The sequence below is a fragment of the Diceros bicornis genome, unplaced genomic scaffold, assembly GCF_020826845.1.
Source record: "Diceros bicornis minor isolate mBicDic1 unplaced genomic scaffold, mDicBic1.mat.cur scaffold_55_ctg1, whole genome shotgun sequence".
NCBI classification, from domain to species: Eukaryota; Metazoa; Chordata; class Mammalia; order Perissodactyla; family Rhinocerotidae; genus Diceros; species Diceros bicornis.
Window position 1 is genome coordinate 5,389,203 of NW_026691429.1, and position 24,416 is coordinate 5,413,618.

Below are 24,416 nucleotides of genomic sequence, written 5' to 3' on the forward strand. Positions count from 1 at the left end.
CTTTCTGTTTGGATGTGAGGATGAAAATGAAGGGAAAAGTGCAAAGGGAAGTGAGAGGAGAAAATCTTGGGGGAAATGTTTGAAGACATTTGGATCCTGGGTGCAGAGACAGGTTTGAATTTGAGAAAAAGATGAAGGAGAAATGGATGGATGATGCTGCCGTAACATGTGACAGTTTAAAAAGGGTCAAATGTCTGCCTTCTTAGTGTAGGAAGATGCAAGGCCAGTTGGTGAGCAGAATGAGAGGTAGTGGACTGATTTCTTACATTTATGAACAGATGCTCCCAAAGAGGCAGACAGCAGGTCTCTGTGGCAGGTGCCTCCAATACTGACTTGGGGAGGAGAAGGTTAGGAAAAAAGAGAGAGAGAGCCAGGGAGGGGGGAGGGAGGGGGAGAGAGGGGGTAGGAATGACAGGCCTGGAGTTCCAGGGCTTGCAGAGAATGGAGAGGCCATCTGATCCAAACATCGCCCTTGCCTATCAGAGAGGAAATACAGGCCTGTCTAAGTAACTTCACCTGCCCTCACCACACAGCTACTAGGTGGCCGACCAGAACGTATGTTGCTGACAGTGGAAATGTTCTAGTTTTAATCTAACAGCACGATGTGGTTTTGACTCTGCTAGTCCCTGTTATGGAAAAGTCAGAATTCTGAGTGGAAGGGTCATGGGCTTTGGACGCCAGCAGATCAGGCATAAATCAGGCCCCGAGAAAAGCCAGGCTCCTTCCTTCTCAGTTGACACGCATGCACACACGTGTACGCATACTTGCACACATGTGTGCGCATGTAAATATACTGGCATACATGCACATACAGAAATGCACACACATAGGCATGCACGCACACACATATGCACATGGACATGCGCACACCTGTGCAAAACACATATATTTTAGTCATAGAAACCATGAGCTTTACGAAATCTTTTTTGGAGTGTAAATGTTTTTTAAATGTATGTACAAGAGATTATCATAGTATCTTGTTAGCCTTTCTTCAGTTTGCATGTCTCGTGGATATAACCAAGGTGCCACACACCTACAGAAGTAGACAATTATAGCCCAGAGCAAACATAAGGGTGACTTCTCATCTGACTGGTTCCCCAGAGTGCAGCCACATGCTCAGAGACAGGTTTCCAGTGCCCCCCAGTGGAGCATCTCTGCCACTGCACCAGAGCGGAAAGGCAGCGGTGTTCACAGAATGAGGGGAGACACCAGGCTTTGCGGGGTGGTGGTAAAATTCATTAGCTTGACTCTCTGGTCTTTCAATGATAAGTATTATTTTCTTTGACAAATGCTGAGGACAATTTTAACATGATCCAAAGAGGCTCAATAAGGAGAAAGAATATAACACTTCACAATATGGTGATAAAGAACTGGCCCAAGGAGGCAGAATTTTGAGTCTAGTACCAGAACTTTCCCAGACAGAAGCCGTGCTGCTCTTTCTGCTGCCGGGCTGGAAGAGTGGGATGGACTGACTTGCCGGATCATCCTTTCCTGCACAGCCAACACGGGAACCAATAACCCAAAGGCTCTCTTCCACCTTCCCCTAGTGGACCCGTGGGTGTCATGTCAATTGCACAAAGTTGAGGGCCGGGTCTTGACCAGTGTATTGTAAAGAGTTATACTCTTTCTCCTTATTGAGCCTCTTTGGGTCATATTAAAAGAGACCAGAACATAAGATCAATCAGGTCAGCCAGCATAACTTCCTGGGTCAAATTAATTTGATTTCTGTAAGAGAAAATTAGCAAATCTAGTTGCCTAGAATTCTTCTCATTGGTTAGAGTCCTTTTGAAGGAGAAAGAGAGGCATCAATAAGAGTGTTCACAAAGGAGAGCAGTGGATAGAACCTTTTGAACATTTTGAAGAGGTTTCACAACAAAATTTGGGATTTGAAGTGTAAACAGTTGTAGCTCCTAGGAGTTAATGCAGCAAAATCATAATAAACATGAATAATTATAAAACACAAAAAAAAGATTAAAAAATTAAGAAACTAAAATAAAAATAGAAATATGCAAAATTAGAAAAATTAAAAGCAAGATAAACTGAACTTACAAAATCTTAAAATATGAGAATGAGATTGTTTTTAGAGTGTGAAAAAAATAAGTTGGAAGAATTTAACTGTATGTTGTTGATATTGAATCTCTTGGATGCATTCGGGGAAGGTAGAAGAGAGCCTTTGGTTTACGGCTTCCCGTGTGGCTGTGCAGGAAAGGATGATCCGGGAAGTCGGTCCATCCCGACGTCCCAGCCCGGCAGCAGGAGGAGCGGCACAGCTTCCTTTTGGAAAAGCGTTGCCACTAAACTCGAGTGTGAGAAAATAATATGTAGCTACAATTGGTGGAATCCTTACCACACGCCAAGTGCTGCCCTGTTGCAACTGTTTCCTCATTAATGTCCAAAAGAACCCACCAGGACCATTTCTTCTCCCATTTGCACGTGAGGACACCGAGGCATGACGACCTTTGGGAAGCTACCGAGGGCCACATGGTGAGTGAGGAGAGAGTGACCAGAGTTCCAGGTTCAGGTGGAAACTGGGGCAGCTGCCCTGTGCCTTCCTCCACAGCAGCATTTCTCTCTCCCCCGGGAGGAGGCCCCACAGTCCACACAGCTGTCCTCGGGGCCGGACTGAGAGGGTCTGGACCTGTGCTGTCCAACACAGTAGCCACAGTAGCCAGTCAGCCCTGACATCTGGGTCTGAACTGAGATGGGCCAAAGGTGTGAAAGGTGTGAAATTTTTGATGGGGGAGATAGTGTTGTTTCTGTCTGATGTTCTTTAAAAGACGTCCTTTTTACAGAAAGTGATCTTACTTATTTCCCGGAGGTCCCTTTATCCCGACTGGACCGCTGGGTGCAGAGAGCAGCATCCCTCATCCTGGATGGTATCTAGGAAGCACGCCCCATCTGCCTTCTCAGAAAGACACCGGGCTGAGTGCTGCCCCTGGCTCAGTGCTGACCCAGACAAGGTCCCAAGAGGGACCAGACGCTAGGATGCTCCTCAGCTGCTCACTTGCACACCTGAGCAACACTAGCCATTGGCACTCACATTGTACATTATCTCCTTCACCTGTTGTCATCACAGCAACTTGGCTTCAATCCCAAGCCCTGAGCTGATGTTTGTTGTTCCTGGCAGAAGTCGTTAAAAGCAGTAATTCTCCTAAGAAGTCAAGCCATGTTCTTTGCTTCCTTAAGGCAGAAAATGTCTGGTACACTCCGCCAACACTGCTCATACAAGTCCAAACGCTGCTTTAAACCACCTACGAGCCTGAGGAAGTCAGACTTATAACAGGGCCCTGAAGTGGGAGTCCAAAGAAGCAAGTTTGGATTCGATCCTCTGCTCCTCGGTTTCCCCCAACTATCCTAAAACTCATCTTCCCCAAAGATGTCTTTGCCCATTCTTTCTAGAATAAGGACTCATTTAGCTCTGGGTGGTGCCTGTGTCCACACGGGAAGGCTGGGCACCGGACACAGGAGAGATGGGCTGAATCTCTCTGTGCTCTGGAATGCCCCAAGGGAGGCTTTGGAATGTCAGCATTTGAGTTTTATTTTGCAGATACTGAAGAGCAGTGGGTGATGCGTAAGTTTGTATCTTAATGACCATGAAGTTGTAGGAACTTACTGTGGTGGGTTGTGGTGTTGAGGGCAAATGACAGTGCAGAAAGACTGTCAGAAAGAGTAAAGGTGGGTTTCAGGAGATGGGCGGGTCCTGGGCCTCTGAGCCGGATGCTTCCATCATGTACCCCCCGGTGGGGGGCACGCAAGCTGCGGACAGCACAGGGCAGGCTGCCCACCCTGCCAGCTTCCGTGTGAGCGTGAGGGCCCAGCACAGGAGCAGACGTACCGCCCGCCGGACCCACGAGCAAAGCTGTGAAGACCACATAAAAGGGTGACGGGAGACAGCTCTGAACCGGGGAGGTGCACGAGGCCACGTGAGGACAGGTGGCTTTGCTGCACAGGCGCGGGCGTGGCGCCCTCTCTCAGACTAGTGCTTTACAAAGCGAGGCCAGCCTCTCCCTCCTAACAGTCTCCACGAGGCTCCACGTGTCCCCCCTCCCCACATCACAACGTTCCTGCGCGCACACAGAAAAATACGAAGCAGAGGTGACCACGTCTCCGTGCATTCCCAATGAAACACGAGTGCCCCTCTGCTTCCCCGTGGAGAGCCGTGTAGGCTGAATCGGGGACTTTTTCTGGTCACCGAGTCCCCTGAAGTGAGCATCCCCTTGCTCAGGGGACGGCGGCTCGGGCCGCCATCAAGAGCAGCACGGTTGCTAGCTCCTGAATCCTTTTTACTTAATTTTAATTTTTTAAAATAAACTTTTAATTTGAGAATAGTTTTAAATTTACAGAAAAGTTGCCAAGACAGCAGAGTTCCCATATGCCCCACCCCCCGCGTCCCTCCTGTTAACATCTCACGTCAACACGGTACACTTGTCTCCACTAAGGGACCAACACCGACACGTTGCCATTGACATATTGTTAACTAAAGTCCACATTCTGTTCAGATTTCCTCAGCTTTTACCTGATGCCCTTATTCTGGTCCAGGATCCCATCCAGGATCCCACGTCACATCTCATCGTCACGTCTCCTTAGCTCCTCTGGGCTGGACAGCTTCTCAGACTTCCCTTGACCGTTCTGAAACGTGCCGGTCAGGGGTTTTGTAGAACGTCCCTCAACTGGGATGTGCCTCACGTTTTACTTGGGCTTGGACCGGGGTCACAGGTTTGGGAGGAAGACCACAGAGATGAGGTGCCCTTCTCGTCACCTCCTCTCAGGGCCCGTGCTATCAACATGACTGATCCCTGTGGTGCGGACCTGGGTCACCAGGCTGAGGTGTGTGTCAGTCTTCTCACTGTGAACTCACTCCTCTCCGCCGGCCACACTGTCCTCTCTGAGAGGACGTCACCACGCACAGCCCACACTTCAGGCGTGGGAGTGACAGCCCACCTCCTCGAGGGCAGAGTGTCCTCGTCACATAATTTATTTGGAATTCTGAGTAGGGTACTTGTCTCTTCTCCCTTATTTATTTAAATCAGTAGGGACTGATCGATATTTATTTTATGCTTTGGGTTATAATCCAATACTACATTTTGCTGCTCAAATGGCCCCAGCGTGGCCACGGGCACTCTCTGAGAGGCTCCCTTGTCCCTTTGACATGTCCCTAGTGCTGTGATTTTGTTTGTTTGTTACTTTCTGGCACTACAAGATGCTCAGCTCCTGGACTCCCTACACCCACTGCCCTGAAGGACAGGAACACGTCCTGTGGCTGGAGTCACCCCTGGCTTCACACGGCTAATTGACACAGGAGCAGAGCAACGTGGTCGCCGCTTGATAGGCACGTGGCCTGGCCCTGCTCACATCAGTTACCAGGAGAACAAAGGGCGTTTCCATCACAAAGGATACCCCGCAGTCGGCCGCACAGACAAGCGTGGGTTCTTATACCTTAGGTCCCCCACAAACAACTGTGGGGTTCTTACACCGTACATTCCCCCCTTCCCGCAGCGCCTGCTCCTAGTCAGAGGCGGGAGAGGCACATGAGCTGTGGAGTCAGGAGGGCCTGGGGTTCACCCCCTGGCCTCTACCCACCAACTGAAACACAGCTGTTTGAGGACTACAGGGGATCAGGTGTGTGAAAGGCCAGGCAGCCAGCTTGTGCTTAATGAGAATAACAAAGTCTCCCGTTTGTCGGGGCTTACCATACGCCAGGCAGAGCGCTAAGTGCTGGATTTCCACCAGCTCATTCAATCACCACAGTCCCATCAGGGCCCATACTGTGCCCATTTTACAGATGAGGAAACAGAGGCACAGAGAGGTTAAGTAACTGGCCCAAGGACATCCAGCTACTAAGTGTCGGAGCTGAGCTCTGAACCCTGCCTCATTTCTCCACGTGCCTGGAGGGCCTTCAGGGTCACTGCTCTGTCATCCTCATGTCCTCCGGCAGCACGGTCATCTCATGAGACCACAGGAGGAGAGCTCTGGAAAGGCCCAGAGATCACACCCCCATCCCAGCACTTGACACCTGGTGAAACCAGAGCCCAGAGAGGCTGTGCGCCCAGCCCAAGGCCACGTTTACTTCCAGGGAGAAAGAGTGAAAGAGTCCTGAGACGGCAAAACCAGTTGCAAGTCCTGACTGTCCCGTATCCACGCCCCTGGGCAATGTGACTTTGCGGTGTTTCCCCTTGACGCTGGGCTGGCCACGTGACCTGCCCTGCGGAGAAAGGTGGGGGAATCCTTTTCTGCACACTATTTTCCCAGCAATTCCCAGTCCACTCTGCAAAGCCGCTGGGCAGACGCTGGTCACCCAGAGCTGTAACACCAAAGGCAGCACCTGGGTCCGCTGAGGGCTGGGCCGGGCAGGGCCAAGTGTGCAGGACGGCAGCCCCGCACCCACCCCTCCAGATCTGCTGTTGCACAACCGCCGGTGGCCCCCCAGGGCCCACCCTTTAAGCCAACCCAGTACGGCACGAAGGCGAGCGTGACCCCAGCCATACCTACAGGCCACCTCTCACTGCGCAGACCACGGCCTCTGCACTGCTGCCACCTGCAACAGCAGAGCTCCCAGGCCTGACTCTCGGGCCCTCCCTAGAGCTGTGGGCTCAGCGGGCAAAGGGGGGCTGGGCACCTGTGTGGTCAAAGTCCCTGGCTGCTCTGAAGCAACCGCTCCTTATCCTGGAACTCGGGCCTCTGGATCTGGGCCCTGCCTCCCCTCCAAACGTCCCCTCCCTGCCCCCAGGGCCCGCCCGGACTTGGAGGGGTTTCTAATGCCCCTGCAGGGAGTCCCTCACTTCACAGCTCTGGACACAGAGAGTCACCCTCGACCATCCCGGACACGCCAGCAGAGCCTGTTCGAGGTGGTGCCTCTGAAGTCCGGCTGCACCCCTCATCCGGCGAGGCATCCTCGGGATTTCTCCATCCTCCCCTGAATTCTTTCTGCCAGTTCCAGGTGATAACAGTGCCTGGTAAACAGCCCCACTCTGTGCAGGATTTCAGCCTCTTTCAGGGCCAATCAGGGCTGGCAGCAGAGGAACGCGCCCCCGAGGCTCCCTACACACCAGCGTGGCAACGCTGCGGAGCCAGGAAAATGGGGGCAAAGGCCTTTATGTGTGTTTCCCAGTCGTGTCCCCAGGTGCCTGCAGACGTCCCAAGGACCCAACACAGCTCCACTGACTCCAGAACTTCCGGTGTCCTCAGGCCTGGCCTCGGGTGGCCCTGTCCTCCCCACGCTGTCCTGCACCTTGGAGAACGCAGACCAGACTCCAGGAGCCCACGCACCCAGGAGACGCTGTCCTCTGCGTCACTGTGTGCCCTGACTCGAGCCTGTGCTGACCCTTCCCACGCGGGGTTGGGTGTGTCTCCCCGCTGGGCAGAGAGCCCACTGAGGGCGTGTCCCATCTTACACCTCACACCCCACCTGGTCCAGCGCAGGGCTGGGCAGGCAACAGGTGCCCCACAGCCGCTGACAAACGAACAAGGAAGCAGGCTCAGAGAGGCTGAGCAGCCCGGCACTGGAACCCCCGAGTCAGGCGGGGCGGGAGAGAGAAGGGGTCACGTGGGCTCACGGTGGGGCTGCCCACACTGTCGGCCCTGAATGCTTTAAAGTGAGCAAGGATGCCACGTTTGTTCAGATTCACGCACTCCTCTAATGGATGACACGGCTGGGTCTTGGGGGAGCCCTCACAGCAGAAAACATTAACGAGAGATAAAGGCTTGGCTTTGAAATTCAAATTCCTCTGCTTTCCTCATCAACTTCTTCGAGATGACGATGACTCAGATTGGTTTTTCCAGACCTAGTAGCTTTGATGTTGTTAATGAAAATATGAAAGGTGATTAAGGAGAACTCTTTTTCTTTTTTTTATTTTTTTTCACTTTGGGAAAATGCATAATGAGTTATGCATTTGGGCATTTTGGCCTATTGTGCATTTTCATTATTTGTTAAGGGAGGGAAACCTTGAAAAGCCAAAGAAGTCTGGAACCCAGTCTTGGCTGAGATGACTTCCCGAGTGGATGGAAGAAGAGGGCGGTGGCCCACACTGTTGAGTCCAAACTCTCTGCATGGGTCAGCTCAGGGGGACTCGGGGCAGAGTCAGATACAGAGTTGGCAATCACAAACTCTCACTCAGTCATTCTACAAACACTGAAGTAGCACTTCCTGCGTGCCTGGCCCTGGTGGGGCTGACCACCTCCTGGGACCAATATGGCCCTTTCCCTCCCCAAAGCAGGGTGCACTGAGCTGTGTGTGTGTTTGCTCTCTGAGATAGGGAGCTCCTTACACAGCAGGGACTGTGTCTTTGCTGCCAGATAACTCGGGCCCTCACACAGGCCTGGTAACTAGGCAGGGCAAGGGAGGGGAGGCAGGAGGCTGCCTGGGAGACAGGCGGCTACAGAGCATCACGGCTTACTGCGAACAGAAGCTGCTGGAACCAGGAACTGGTAGAAACACTTAATCGAGAACTTCAACAAACTGCTGGAGGCTGAGTGTAGATGAGCTTGAGAGTTAAAAACTCCAAGGGGGGCCGGCCCCGTGGCTTGGCGGTTGGGTGCGCGCGCTCCACTGCAGGTGGCCCAGGTTCGGATCCCGGGCACGCACTGACGCGCCGCTTCTCCGGCCATGCTCAGGCCGCGTCCCACATACGCAACTGGAGGGATGTGCAACTATGACATACGGCTATCTGCTAGGGCTTTGGGGGTAAAAAAGGAAGAGGATTGGCAACAGATGTTAGCTCAGAGCTGGTCTTCCTCAGCAAAAAGAGGATTAGTAGCTCAGGGCTGATCTTCCTCACACACACACACACACAAAAAACTCCAAGGGGCCCAATCTAAGAGGGATGGACCCGCACACTTCTGTGAGTGTTACCTCCAGGAACCCCATCAAGTTCTCACAATAAAGACTGGAGAAAACCCCTCTGCTGCTTGGTTGAGGGGAGGGGGAAAGTAACCATTTTGAAATACAACGAACATATATCGAGCACCTACTGTTTTCCCAGCTTTTGTAGGGCACCATGGGAGGTGGGTGGGGGCACCACGGGAGGGGACTGTCTGGCCCCTGCTCCCAGAGTTGTGCTACCAGCTGAAGAAGACCTAGTCCAGCACCGTGAAGTCAGGGCAGACTTCTCAGAGGAGGAGCTGTCAAGTCAGCTCTTACAGGATTAGCAGGAGTAAGCCAGAAGAATTACTAGAAACCATCCTAGGTCCACATGTTTCAGACACTGATGTGCTATCCAAGTTTGGAGCTTGGGAGCGGGTGTCTCGAGACCTCTGGACTAGGTTGACCCCTCCTCCTTGCTCAGAAGCACTGTAAGCTCTGGGCTGGGGCCACAGCAGTCTTGACAACAGACAGGAGTGAAACATCAGTTCCATTCTTGGCCCTGGAGTGTTGCTGTGCGATGCTGTAAACACATACGTCTGTAAGGACATAGGGGTCTGCACAAACGTGCCCCAGTGTGACCCACGCTTGCATTTTCATGTACACAACCTACATCCCCAAGTGTCCTGATGCCACACAGCACCAACTCCTTCATCCACGCAGCTTATGCGGAGTTTTAACGCCAGACAAATGCACTGTGCCCACAGCTGGTCACCACCTCACCAGCCCTCATGGACGCAGCCTGATGCTGAACAGCGTATGTCAAATCAAGCCCTAGACTGGAGGAGAAAGACAGCTCTTCAAACAGCAAGTCTCCTTCCACCCCTGCTGGCTTTACAGTTCAAATCAGAGCTGCTGAGTGCGAATATGATTTAGATTTAATAAGACCAGGGTGGTACAGGGAGATGAAGATGCCAACCAATTTGTTTCAATTAACGGTCTAACGTTCTGTTATTCAGAGTTTTTAGATCATATAATACTGCTCAGTACCCAACTGGCGGATAAATAAGTCAAAAAGAAACATGAATTAACAAATGGGTGTTGTGATTAGAAGCAAACGCCCTGGAATTTAAAGCTGAGAGAATCCTCAGTCTTCAGTCTTTGCTTTTCCTCCAGCATGGAGCACAGCCTGGCCAGCTCTCCTGGCCAATGACTCCCACCTTCTCCTCTCTCTTCATGCCTCCTCCACCTGCTCTCTCACCTGAGGGCCTTGCTTCTCCTTTTACTGAGAAAAGAGAAAAGAGCAGAGAACCTTCTAGAGGCCACCACCACCATCCCTCTACCCCCTCACGTGCATCAAGTCACCTTCTCTCCAGGGACTGAGGGTCAAGGTTCCAAGCTCCTGGCTGAGACACCTCTGCTCCCTCCACCGGCCTCACCACTGGGATGTGCCTGAGGACGTGTGGCACCTGCCTGGCCTCACTCCCGCTCTGGCCACCTTGAGGCTGGTCCTGAGCAGAAGCGCAGGTGGTAGACGGGCAGGGACCTCACAGAGCCACAGGGGGCTCCTGTCCCCTTACCCCCTATGCCAGCCTAGAAAGTGTGTGAAGAGCCTAGTGACACTGGTCACCACTCAGATGTCACATGGCTCCAACAAGCAGGACTGGTCTGGCCCTTCCCGCCATGACCTGCTCACCCCAGCCCCCTTGACCACCCTGTTGGCCAATGAGGCACGTCACAGAGACACGTGTGCCGGACCCACTTGTGCTGTGTAAAGGAGCCCCTTCCCCTCCGACAGCACAATGGGTTTGCTAGCCAGGACGACCATCTTCAGAGCACGGAGCCCGTGCTGGGTGCCATGGCAGCACCTTCCCTGCCTCATCTCCTCCAAGGAAAACAAGAGGGAACTGAGGCTCCAGGTCCCTAAGAGACTTGCCCACGGCCACACGGCTGAGACGTGCAGGAGGCAGGATCCCAACCCAGGTCTCCAGAGTCACCCTCCTTCCCCAAAGCTGCCCCATTCACCGAGGCGCGCCCACCCACACCAGAGAATGAGGCAGCGCAGGCGCTCTCCGCGGTGCTGACCCAACGCGGCCCAGCCGCTCCTCCCGCCCAGGACGCCAGGGCTCCACCCCGCCTTGCCCAAGAGAGGGCGCTAATCGGTTTTGCTTCATTTCCAGAATGTATCTCGGTTAGAAACAAAATTAAAAATGTGGCCTTTTCGCTACTTTAGGGGGAAAAAAGCAAATTTATGACTTATGTCTTACAATTTACACAGCTGGTTTCATGTACTGTTGACCGTTCTGTCTTGTTTCCAAACGTCACACAACTTTCTTCCTCTGGGAAGCTGGAAGGTGCCCTGTCCCCGGAGAGTGTATGGCCAAGGACAGCCCTGACCCCTCTGTCTGCCTGCTCTAAAGCCCAGAATCTCTCTGCGGGTTTGAGGCAGGATGCCCCATACATGCAGGTTCACTTTAAAAATGTACATGTGTTTTATTAAGTACCGAAGAGATATTAGAAACAATAAAATATGTGTAACATTTAAAGAAAAACAATACCATCCGTATACATAGCACCCAGCTTAAGAAAATGAACTAAGCTTTGAAATACCCCTGCACACCCTCCTCATCCCCTCCCACGCACAGGTAACTACTATTTCATATTTATCCTTCCCTGACTTTTCTTTATAGTTTACCAAATATGTTTATCAAAAAATATACTGTTTTGTTTTGCATGTTTTTTAACTTTATATAAATGGCGTCATACCAAAGTATTCCTCTGCAACTTCCTATTTGGACTCAATGACACGTTCCTCGGGTTCATGTGGCCTGGCTCACCCCTTTCACAGCTGTACTGTGCACGCATGAACCTATTTATCTATTTACCGTCAGTAGACATCTCAGTCCTCACCATTTTGTTTGTTTTGTTTTATTTCAGCTGCTGGGAATGTGCAGGTCTCCTAGTACACCTGTGTAAGAACTTCTCTAAGGTATATACCTACAAGTGGGATTCTGGGGTCACAGGATACGTGTATCTATCTTCAGCTTTACTAGGTAACTCTAAATTGTTTTCCAAATTCTCCAATTTCTGGCCCACGAGCACTTCATAAGAGTTCTGGCTGGTCCACATGCTCACCAGCCCTGGGCACCGGCAGCTCCCTCAGTTAGTGTAATCTAATGAGGAGGAAATGGAAGCTCGCTGTGGTTTTCGCTGGCATTTCCCTGACACGGGTAGGGCTGGGCATCTTTTCACATGTCGATGGACTCTTCTTTTCCCTTTCTAGGAAGGCCTGTCTGCCCATCATGCCCTGGGAAGACTCTGGACCATGGTTTCATTCCAAGGAACCAAACACGTCTCCTTTGGGGGACTGGACAGGCCAGTGTCCTGTGTGGTCTCTGCTCGGAGGCCCTGAGTGAGGCCCACCCACCTAGAGTCCTCTCTTTGCAGGAGTGCACGTTTTCCCAGCTCACAGCTAAACATTTTCCTTGCCACCCCCCAGCCCTGATAAAAATAATCCCTTACACTCTAATTGCACTTTGAGTTCAGAAAGCATCTCCTCAAGCTGTATCCCTTTCCAGCTCCCTCAGACACCCCCACCACGCAGCCTCGGGCAGTTCCAGACTGACAGCCCCCTGTGGGCAGACCATGTCCGTCTCCCTCTGCTGCACCCACAGTGCCTGGTCCCAGCCTGGCACAGATCCAGAGGCCAGGGCATCCTCCTGACCGTTTGGGGTTGTGGGGGACAGCGAGGAGTTGCCGTCTGAGGGCTGCCTCTCCAAGCAGCCCTGGCAGACACTGCAGCTGAGGCCAGGTCCACCCGTGAAGCCACGGAAAAGGCAGACACGCTCCAGAGGCTGCCGTGGTCTCTAACGGGCACGACAGCCGGGGGTGGCACCTTAGGGCAGGTGGGGCAGTGGGGCTGCAGGGCAGCCTCCTTCCAGCCATAAAGATGCACACACTGCCCCCTTCCTGCAGCCCCTGGAGGGCAGCCAGAGGCAGAAAGGAAACATGGTTTCCCTTCTGCCCACTTGTCTTTCCAGCCTCTTCCTCACTCTTGCCCAAAGGACGTGCTACACCTCCCGGGCCTGGGGCTTCACTGTGCCCCTGGCACTCACTGCACACGCCCCTCCTCTCCTCACCCCTCTGGCTCTTTCCCACCTCAGAGCCAGACTCAGATTCCATGATCATCTCCATTTATCAGCTCAGTTTTTCAGAAACTTCATCCCACTAAAGCCTCTGAGATGTGCCCAGTCTACAGCATTTCCAAAATATCTCAGCACTTTGCTTCTTTTTTTTTTAATTGAGATGAAATTCACATAACATAAAAATAACCATTCTAAAGAGAACAATTCAGTGGCATTGAGTACATTTACAAAGTTGGGGCAACCACCACCTCTATCAAGTTCCAAAACATCCTCATCACCCCACGGGAAGCACTTGGCTTCCTTCTGCAGGATGTCTGCGTGTCTGGTGCCCCCATCGGAAGACCGGGAACTCCTGGGGGACAGGAGAGACATGGGTGTCTCCCTTCCACCCACCCCCCGACCCTTGCTCAAAGTCCCTGCAATACACACTGAGATAAACTGACTTGGTAAGAGGCGGTCACATAGTCCCAGTGTCTGAGTCCACGCCACACCTGACAGTGTTACCAGGCATCCGGCAACACCCACAAACATACCCGAGGGCGTCCACGCAGCAGCCAGCTGGGCCTGGACCCGGCAGAGGCCCAGTCTTGGAGAGAGAGCCCACAGGGAGACCTGAGGGACGGGGGTTGGAGGGCTGGGCTGTGATAAAGGGACCCATAAAGAGATAAGCAGGGTACAAAGGAATCCACTGCTGCTGTCATCGGTGGTGCCAAATCAGGGCAGCCTAGAGGACGCCGGCTCCCCAAAAGTCAGGCCCACTGCCCCCCCCAGAAAACCACAAAGTCACTTTACACAACACAAGCGGGTCCGGCACACGCGTCTCTGTGAAGCGACGGGGCTGGGGTCCCACGCCCCCAGGGAACAAGAGGCCCTTCACAAGGGGAAAGTGCCCTCCCAGCCTAACGGGGACCAGGAAGCACATCTGTCACCCCGCAAGGCCACCCAGAGTCATCAGCGCAGCTAATTACCGCTAATTGTAAAAGCGTTTCTGTCTCCCCGCTAATACATTTAGACTTGCTAATCAAATCAAACCATCCCACCTTACCGTGCTGCTTTCAAATAAACATTTCTGCAAAGTGAGAAATAAATAACTCCCAAGCTTTGTTCTCTGTTCTCTGTAGCCGCCATCTGCAGGGACATGGGGGCGGGGGGGGGGGTGGAGGTTGCCATTTATTTGTCTCTGGGACCAAGGAATCTGGTGAGGAACCGGCCTTTACTGTCCAAAGCTTCCAAAGACAGGGGGAGACAGAGGGGTAATACTGGGGACTGGGAGGAAGGGGGTGGGGGGGGGAGGAGGGGGAGAGGGGGGAGGCAAGAACCCGCCATCACTAAGTCTGTACTTTTCCTGTGTCACCTCTCACGGACACTGTCTCCTGCAGCCCCCGGCTGGACTGGTGGCTCCTTCTCAGGTCCCCTCAGACCTCTGAGCCCTTCCTTTCACTCATCAGGTTGGGGTGCCCTCATCTGATCTGTTCCCTGGCCATGAGCTTGTCAAGGGCAGGGACCCTGCGCTGTGGTCTGTTTGCCCAGCCCTCCCCCAGGGCCTGGCACACGGCAGGTGCTCAGGAAACCCCCGGCTCAATGGACAAAGGAACCAACAGCCTAACAATGAGGTGTATGTGACTCCCCTGCCTGCAGATGAGGAAACCAGGGTGCTAAGAGATGCCGAGTAACTGCCCAGCATTTGTGATCAGTGAAGAGCAGCACCTAAGGACGGTCCCTGGTAGGTCTGGCCCTGCACCTGTGCTCCTTCAGAAGTGGGGGGGCGGAGGGGGCCCTGGCTCCTCCGTGGCCCCACATAATAGCTGCACAGGCACCAATGAGGGAATAGAAGCCTACGGGGTGCTCTGCTCAAGGACACGCTGAGTGATTCTGAGCATCGTGGAAGAGAAACTGACAAAAGGTTGACCATGAATGTAACTTCATATAAATGCATCGGTTACTATAGCAATCCTGCTGAAGAACTTCCTCGCCCCTACACATCCTCCCCACTGCTGAGAAAGGGGCTTCTGTTACACCAGGAGCAGAGCTGTGGCCCTTAGGGGGCTCCCTCTGCCTCGGCAAATGCCAACCCCGATCACCCTACCTGCCGAGAGGACAGGAGTATGGTGGGGCAAAAATGGCGCCAGCTAGGGGTTGGGAACCCCGGGTTCTTGCCCGGTTCTTCTAGGATTGGCCCAGATAAAGTCACCTCCCCACTCTCAGCCCCAGTGTTTTTGCCCAGATGAGAGAAACTGTCCAGTGTCCCTGCAATTTCTGATTCCTGCCACGCTTCTGTTTATCTCATGGCAGAAGTGAGTGAATGAATGAAACAATAAGACTGCAACAACAGATGTGCAGGGTAAGCCTTCCGAGGCTGGTCTGGGGCAGGGAGACAGGGGAGGAAGGAAGGGCGAGGAAAAGCATGAGCATTGACTCTGAACATCATCCTCGCCATCACCTTCCAGAGACCCTGTGCAGCTGGTATGACTGAACCCATTGCACAGATGAGGAACCTGAGGTTCAGAGGGTCATCCAACCACTGTAAGAGTACGGAGGGCTGCCAGCCAGGTCTGGACAACTACAACCCCCTGTTCTTCCCCCTCCTGCCGGGCAACTCAGCGGGTCTTCCAGCAAATTCTCCCCACCTGGCTTCTCGCAGCCACTGCTTCTGCCCGAGCAATATCCACACAGCTCACATCCATAACTAAAAAACGAGAAGCACATCCCACATCAAAGGAGGCTGTCGATTTTAATTAATTTCAGACTTTGTGTGTTTTTGGCAATTATTTGTAACAAGGTTTACAGAGGGTATTTAAATTAATTGTGATTTTTATCTAGAAATCAATGCTTATTTTTTAAGTAGCTCATTAGGGGTGAGTATGTATTACAGGAGCAGCAGACTCTATGTCAGGAAGGAGGCATCCGGGGCTAAGAGGAGACGCCAGCAAGGGGAGAGGTCTAAACACGACGACGAGATCAAAGTCAGCGGAACGATGAAACGCTGCTCCAGTAGACAAGATAACATCTGATCTGCATTAAGCAAAGGCAAAATCGGGGAGAAATGTATTCAATAACCTAAAATGGGAAAAAGAGCTGGGCTCCTTTCGCCTGTCAGCCTGGGCTGGTGGCTCTCAGGGAGGTCCAGCCGTCCAGGCCACCTGGCTCAGGGGGCTCACCGGCAGCACAGGAGTGTCAAGGGCCCCTGCGTGGAAACTGCAGCAAAGACTGAGGAGGGGCCACCCAGACATCAGCAGACAAGCCTGGACCAGCCGGGGCGTGGGACACCGGACCCAGGCCTATTCCTGAACACCCCACCACAGGGCAGGTAAGGAGGCCTGTCAGATTATCTTTTGCACTTTCTGTTTCTAAAAAAATTTTTGAAGAAATACGCTTTAAAATTCAACTTAGCAAGACCAAAGCAGACAAACAGAAACGTCTAAATACCAATGTCATAAAATATAAGTGAAAACAGTCTAACATCACAGACTACTGACGAACGGTTAGCCCTCTTTCCCCTTTTATCCCTTTACATAAGACTTAATTAAAATCGAATGTAGTTCTGAGTTTTAATAATAAAACCACCAATATTTGCACAGGTCTTATAGCTTATGGAGATATTATTACTTCCATTTTGCAGGTGAGGAAAATGAGGTTCAGAACGTTTCCACACCTTACCCAAGTGTGTGAGGTGAGTAATCTGAGGACCTGGAGCTGGGCCCCTCTTCCACACCCCAATCTCCTCAATCTTTCCCTGAAGTCAGCAAGGTATGACAACCATTGCCACCACCATCCTTACAAAAATCACCACCACCACCATAATCATCATCACCATTATCACAATAATCACCATCACCACCACCATCATCATTACCATCATCAATATCACAATAATCACTATCATCACCAACATCACCACCACCACCACCATCAACATCACAATAATCACCATCATCACCACTACCATCATCATCACCATCATCAATATCACAATAATCACCATCATCACCACCATCATCTCTATCACCACGATAACCACCACCATCATCATCACAAAAGAGGAAAAGATCCAATAAACGCTGAAGAATCATGCTGTCCACACCTTTCCCTTTTCTCAGGCGGCCAGGGAAAGGGTCATCCTCACCCAGAGCCCTGGTTCTCACACTTCAAGGGCTCCAGGATCTTGTGGGGAGCATGTCACACACACTCCTGGGCCCAGTGGTGGAGCTTCTCATTCCGCAAGTATGGGGCGGCACCAGGCACCTGCTGGCAAATGGAGCTCCCGGGAGATTCAGATGCAGACGGGCAAGAGACAGGCTCTGGGGGACGCTGAGCGAAGGTCCAGTCAGGGCCTGAGTCTTTGCAAAGCCTGCAAACACTGTAGTTGAAAGTAAAGGGCCACCTGAGAGTTAAAAAATACACATTAAGTATGATAAGTAGCAATTATGTCAATGAAAGTACTTGACATGTATGCTGATTTGTACTTAAATCTTGCTCCATAATTTATCAATTCCATTTGTAGGGTGGCAGGATTGTTTATCTTGTTCTTTTCCATTTAAAATTTTAATTTTCAAGAAAAATTGTGTATTCTTTTCTATTCCTGTGATTTCCTTCCAGAACCTCAGTGTGACCTGCTGGCAGCCAACAGAACTGCAGGCTCAGACCCGAAGAAGAACAGACAACTTCCAAGGAGCTGACCTGGGGTTTCCATACCTACTCAGTGAGAGCAGATGTCACAAAAATAACTGCAACACAAGATCTACTTGCCCAGGAAGATACTGTCTGAGCTTCACAGTCTTTCAAAGTAATGTTGGAAACATTTTCTGTTTCCAGAAACATCATCTTGTTATTAACTGTGTACGGGGTTCCCAGGAGGGCATCCTAGGTGCACAAGGGACTCTGCTGCTTGGGTGTCAACCTCAGTGACTTTAGAACTTTTAAAGCTTTTTGCTTTTCCTTGACACACACACACAAGCATCTTGTCTTCAGGGACACAAGGTAACAGCAAAAACATTTCCAGCACATTTGCAGTTTCTAAGGCACACCCACACCCACAGTTCACTAATTAAAACGTAACTGTGTGCACCCAAGAGGCAGACAGGTAACACCCTTCATTATCTCCTTGTTACTGAGGAGTCTGATCTGCCACAAAGTAGCAAAGCCATGACTGACAGGTGCTAGCTCCTGGTACCTCTGTTTCCTCCAGGCCGTAGTGGGAGTGGAGAGGTGTTGTGATAGTTAGTAACATAACTTAGAAAACACACATACCGTAGAAAGTAGTCAATAAGTGGTACTTGCCATCGTCATCACTGACGTCAGCATTATCACCATCACCATCATCACCATCACCTTTATCGTCACCAGTATCATCACCATCACCAGTATTACCACATCACCATTCTCACCATCACCAATCACCTTTGTCACCATCATCATCACCAGTATCAACATCCTCACCATCACCTTTACCACTATCATCACCACCATCCTTACCACCACCACCACCACCATCACTACCACCACTATGATCCAATCCAGACGAATCCAGAGATGCGTTTCTTGAGGGTAAGGAGATGATCTGGGTCTTGGGGAATGCACAGGACCTTGTTAAAGAGAAAAGGGTGCCCAGCCAGGAGAGCTGCCCTGAGTGAAGAAGGCTCAGTGACCCACAGGCATCTAGTCTGTCTGCAAAATGGTCAATAGTTTCATGTCAGGAGATGAGGCTGAAGAAGTGACCTGTGGCCAGAAAATGAAAGGCCCTGTCTATCCATTACAAAGAATTTTTTGAATCTTCTTCCTCAAGTCCCTGGCTTCCAGACTGTGTCCCCTGCAGGCCCAGGTGTCTCCCACTTGCCGGTGTTCTGGAGTCGGGCCTGAGGGCAGTCTGCATGGTGGGGCTCCAGGCCCCAACCCCAGCTTGAAGCAGAGCAGCTCTATCTGAGCCTAAGGAAGAGCTGGAAGGTACTGCTGTGGGCAGCGGGGAGTGGGAGACAGTTTTTAAGCACAGAGAATTAAAGTAAGGGATAAACTTTAAAAAACAACCTTGGTAACAGCATGGAAGACAGACACTGGAGGCAGAAAGAGCAGTTAGGAGGCTGCTAGAATATTCCAAGCAAGAGCTGCTGAGTGGGAACTGGAGTAGCTGAGGCAGGAAAAAGTGAGGGAAATATTTAGGAGGTGAAATTAGCCAGATGATTGTGGTGAGCTGGGGGCAGAGGTGAGAGCTGAGGCCAGCGGGCCACCCGGGAGATGGATGTCTGGGAAGCTCATCGCTGGAAGAAAATGGCCTGGTCTCAAGACACAATGAGAACTCACTTCTCCTGAGCCCTCGCCGTGCGCCAGGCCCTGTGCCAGGCTCCGAACGGCCATCATTCTACCTCATACTCCCAGTTCTACGAGGCAAGTGCTTGCATTATCTCCCCTCACAGGTGAGCAAATGGAGGCTTAAGGATAGTCAATAACATGCTCAAGGTCACATGGAGAGCTGTGCAGGGTCAGGGTTTACAGCAAGAACCACCCTGTGCTCTGACCTCCTGCAGCACTGATGGCTGCCATCTCTGGTCATCACGGCTGTCCCCAGGCTGCTATATAACTGCTCCCCATGGTGATGAGGAGCTCCTTGAGGGCAGGCATTGAGGCTTACGGTTAGTTCTTAATTCTTAATTAATTCTTAATTTGGACCCCCCCCCCCAAAACTCACACACGTACTCCATCATCTAGTGGTCCATGCATCATAAAGGTCTCCCCCAGTGGGTAGAGAGATGAATGGAAGGATGGGAACTGACGGACCTCAAAATAAGGTGGGCCACTCTAAGATCAGTTGTCCAGGCCTGGGATGGACTTGCTTTGGAGGTAGTGAGTTCCCTGTCAGAAAAAGGACTCAACCAGTGGGAATGATGAAGCGGGAATTCCTGGAGGATTCAGTAGGCATTTGTCAAACTTACCCAGGAAGCAGATCCTAGAGGCATTGTTGCAGAACACCATGAACTACTGACGAATTCAATCCCATGATACAATCAAGGAAAAACTTGACTATGGAAAATATAACTGCACTTATCCACGTGCAAAAATAAGAAACAAGGCCACTCTCAGAAGTCCTCCCTCGTCTTCCAAATAATCGTTGACGAACTGTAAATTTTTGTCTGCGAATTTTTGTCTGCTCCTTATGACATTCTGTCCTCTGCTAGAGCCCAAATACCGAAAGTTTAAGAATTATTAATGCCAGAAAAAGAATTTAACTGAAAAAGTTCTGTCGATTGCTACAAGTTGCACATTTCTGCAAACTAGGAAAAGACTCCATTGTTGAAGTTAGCAGTAGCATCACAGTTAAAGAACCACTTAATTAGCAGACTTTGGGGAACCTTTCAATAATGCCTTTCCCAAACCCCTGGCTCGAGGAGTGAGTGAGATGCAGCTGTGGCATGGGAGCAGGTAATAAAGGCTCTCAGAAGCGGCCTCCCAACTCCACTCGGCCCTCGACCTCTGGGTTTTTCTCACGGTGCCTCGGATGAGGCCCACCAGCCCTCAGACCTCGGCTTTTCCACCTGTAAAATGTGACGTTCCAAGGGGTTAAGGTACGTGGCAGTGCCTGATACACCGAAACACTGCTGCACAAATGTTAGCTGTTGTTAATGAACAAGAAGACTCGGGGGACTCGGTCCCACACCTGCATTGGCTAATCATCATAAGAGAAAAAAAAGGAAAAAAATCACATAATATAAAGTCTGCACAAACCAGCACAACCGGGCTACATTTTTAATGTCAACACACATCTCTAGTGGGAGAAATCCTTTAGAACACGTCCACGCCCCTTCGTAAAGTGCACACTGAAGAGCCAACAGGCTTCATGGACGCTTCTGCTGGTGGCCACTTCCACCCATGCCCATGTCCCCAGGGCGGAGATCTGCCAGAGGCCGGGGAAGCCAGCCAGGAGACACGCAAGTTCCCTAGAAGGTGGTGATGTCAAAACTATGGATCCCTGGGTCACAGGACGCAGGCTTGATGGAAGGTGGCCACCCCTAGACTAGCTCCCCACAGATGACCCAGGCAACCCTTGAGGCCTATCCTCTCTGCCGTGGGTTTGTCCAGGATGAAAAGCAAAAGTCCAATCCAGCAATTCCAGTTCTGGGTATTGCTCCCAAAATAACGGAAAGGAGGGACTCAGATACCTGTACACCCACACTCAGAGCAGCATGACTCACAATAGCGAAAAGGTGGAAACAACTCCAATGTCCATCGACTGATGAGTGGATAAACAAAAGGTGGTCTACCCATACAATGGAGTACCATTTAGCCTTAAAAAGGAACGAAGCACTGACACATGCTACAACACAGATGCACCTTGAGGACATTATGCTAAGTGAAAGCAGTCAGACAGAAAAGGACAAATACTGTAGGATTCCACTTACACAAGGTCCCGAGAGGAGTCAGAGAGACAGAAAGTAGAACGGTGGTCACCAGGGGCTGGGGGAGGGGGATGGGAGCTGTGTTTAATGGGGAGAGTTTCAGTTTGGGGTGGATGGTGGTGACAGTTGCACAACACTGTGAATGGACTTAACCTCACTGAATTATACTCTTAAGGTGGTAGATTTTACGTTATGTATATTTTACCATAATATAAAATTCTAATCAATATTATTTAATAAATCTATGCTGTGTTGACAAGAAGAAAACAGGTCAAGTCCACTGACTGACCATCGGGGGCGAGCTCGTATGCCTCCGTAGGAAAGCTGCGACAGCCAACGTGGGGCCTGAATTGGGATTCAGAGCCCGGCCTGCCCACGCCTCAGGGCTGTCACGAGGGTCCCGCCCATGACTGGCGGGGACAGCCTCACCACACTGTCCGGAGAAATGCAGCTGGGCTGTGTTCCAGGCCAGGGCACAATTCCAGCATCAACACTCAGAATTTCAGCCTTGGTGCACAGAAAGGGCTAAGCCGAGAAGGCAAAAAAGCCTGACATGCATTTTACAAAAATTCTCTGAAACGGGTAAAAGAAAAAGCAGTCTGATCACTTCCCAGACCTGGCAACCTGGTGCGTCACAGGCGCTCGACACACGTGAAAGGGGAAGGGATTCGGGCGTCTGAAAACCTACTGTGTGCGACTGGTTCATTCTTTGGTGACGTGAAATGAACAGAACACAAAACGACAAAGATGACAGAGGAAAACTTCCCACAGAGGGTCCAGTCACATCTCATTATGTCCCCAAGACCTTCTTTGGGGAGGGGGCAGTCCCTCCCCTTGGAGAAGAAGGCGGAGGCTCCTACAGCCACAGCCATGGGAGAGACCAAGAAGAAGCTGAGAATGGGCTGGGGGCCTGGCGTCCAGATGGGTAGAGATGGCTGCTGCCCTCTCCACCGGGGACGGGGGATCAGGAAACCCACGAAGGGGCAGTTCCCTACAGAGCCTCAGGGACCCTGAAATTTGGCCTCCCGACCAGGCCTGACTCTTAGCTCTGCTGGCCTCATCCAGGCATGTAAGCAGGAGGACTCACTTGGGGACACAGGAGGTGACAGTGGCCGCCCTCACTGGTTCTTCTGTGCTGGCCAAGGGGGTCAGCTGGGTGTAGAGGGGAAAGGGGTTGCCAAGGACTCTCATCTTCACTTTCTTTGGTATCCTCCAAAAAAGCACTTAGTAAACCTGTCAACTGAGTAACTTAAGAAACGGGTTTCTAAATGAAGCTGTTGGCGGGGTAACAAGATGGACTGCTTGGCAGTGGTAAAGGCCCGGCTCCTAGTCGGGGGGTGGGGAGCCCGCTGGGCCTGGTCTCACACGAACACCTCTTCTCCAGCGTCCCTCGCTCTCGACCAGGTCAAGCGATGGAGCTCGTGACCTCTGGGGCAGTCGGTTCTCTCCACGCATACCTGACTCTTAGGAAGTTCTGTAGGTTAAGCCAAAATTCAGCTCGCGTCACTCCCTTCCTCTGCGGTCTTAGGAAGCACCATTAACGCCCCTTCCAGGCGGGAATTCTGCAAGCGTTTGGACAGCCACCGGAAGCCACACTGCAGGTAAGGACACCACTGCTGTGCATGCCGGGACAGAGGGAATGCTCCGGAAGGAACTGGTGGGGAGGACAGTGGGGACAGGGCCGAACAAGGGCACATTCTCAGAGCCCTAAAAACGGTTAAGGGGGTAAACTTTATGCATGTGTATTGCATAAAAATACGATTAAAATAAAAATTTATAAAAGAAGGAATTGAGACTCTGCAGTAGAGCCAAGCTCATGGCTCAGTCCTGCGACCGAGGCCATTCCAAGCATGGCTGGTGCTCGTGCTGAGGAGGACCTCACAGCCGGTGAGGAAACTCAACGGCCGGCTCGGCCCACAGGCCCCGGAACCGGGTCCTCTCGGCCGAGAACCCGCATCTGAGGAAACCCCGGCCTCTGGCCTGCCCGACCCTGAGCAGACACAGCGTGTCTGACGGTGTCTCCAAGCTCTCGGGCGATCGCCCACCTGCCGCACGGGCCGAGGTCCGGGCTTCCCCTCGGGTCTCGTCCAATCCCTCAAAATGGACCAGAGGGCGCCCGGAAAGTCAGAGCAGGCCCCAGACTCGGACCCAAAACCAAAGCCTCACCAGTCCAGCTCCTCGTTTTTCCCTCAAACTGCACACACGTAGTGAATACCGAGACAGTGGCTATCACGTGAGGGGTGGGTCCTTCAGGAGTGCATCTTGGCTGTGAACTCGGAGGGGAGGGGGCATCAGGAGGAGAGAGGGCAGTACAAACACCAGAGCACACCAGCCAAGCAAGATCAGGACTGCGCAGCAAGTTCTTGCTTCCCCTGGCCGCGGGGACTTTCCAGGGTCCCTGGGAGCCAGCGCACCCGGGGGGAAAGGGAAAGCTTTGGAGTCAAGAGACCTGGTGGGGATCTGAGTGCCGCCACTCAGGAGCTGGGTGCCTTGGGAAAGTTACTTGACCTCTCAGGGCCTCAGTTTCTTCATTTGTAAAGTGGGGATAACAGTGCCTCCTGGAGTCAAGCAGATGCTTCTGGAATCCTGGTGCGGCCCCACACGGGCTGTGGGCCTTGGGCAGGTCGCTCAGTCTCTCTACCCTCAGTTTCCTCATCTATAAAATGAGGAAATCACATCATACTGCTTCCCAGAGGGACCTAGGTGCTCCCTCTCTGGAGCTGCCACCGTCACCCAGAGGCTCCCACCAGAGCGCCCATGAGGGGACGCGGCTGCTGACGGCTCTCGGTTCTCTCTCTCATTCTCACCCTCAGGCTGTGTCTTCACATCCACATCCCCCAGGTCTGCCACATGGCACAGACCAGGTGAATAGGCAGGGAGGGGGTGGGGTTCAGAGGACCTACAAGCACCTCTGGGCGGTGAAGATGACTTTTATTGACAATAATGATGGTGACGATGATGGTAAATCCGGGCCACCTCCTCTTCTGCACCTCGCAGGCCCATCACAAGCCTCGGCCACAGGCGCCCAGCGCCCAGCATACGCCAGTCACTCCATGAATACTGGCCGAATGACCAACTGGTCTCCCAACA

The 24,416-nt window shown here is 51.9% G+C and overlaps 1 long non-coding RNA gene across 1 annotated transcript in view; it reads right to left on the reverse strand.

Moving 5' to 3' along the window:
* Positions 1 to 20,650, reverse strand: part of LOC131403098 (uncharacterized) — a 30,450-nt gene extending 9,800 nt beyond the window's left edge. Inside the window, exons 1-2 of the long non-coding RNA XR_009219222.1 lie at positions 19,866 to 20,650; positions 17,024 to 17,323 (exon numbers count right to left, since the gene is read on the reverse strand). This is a non-coding gene — a long non-coding RNA (uncharacterized LOC131403098). The remainder of the gene's footprint in view (positions 1 to 17,023; positions 17,324 to 19,865) is intronic.
* Positions 20,651 to 24,416: the final 3,766 nt, after the last annotated feature.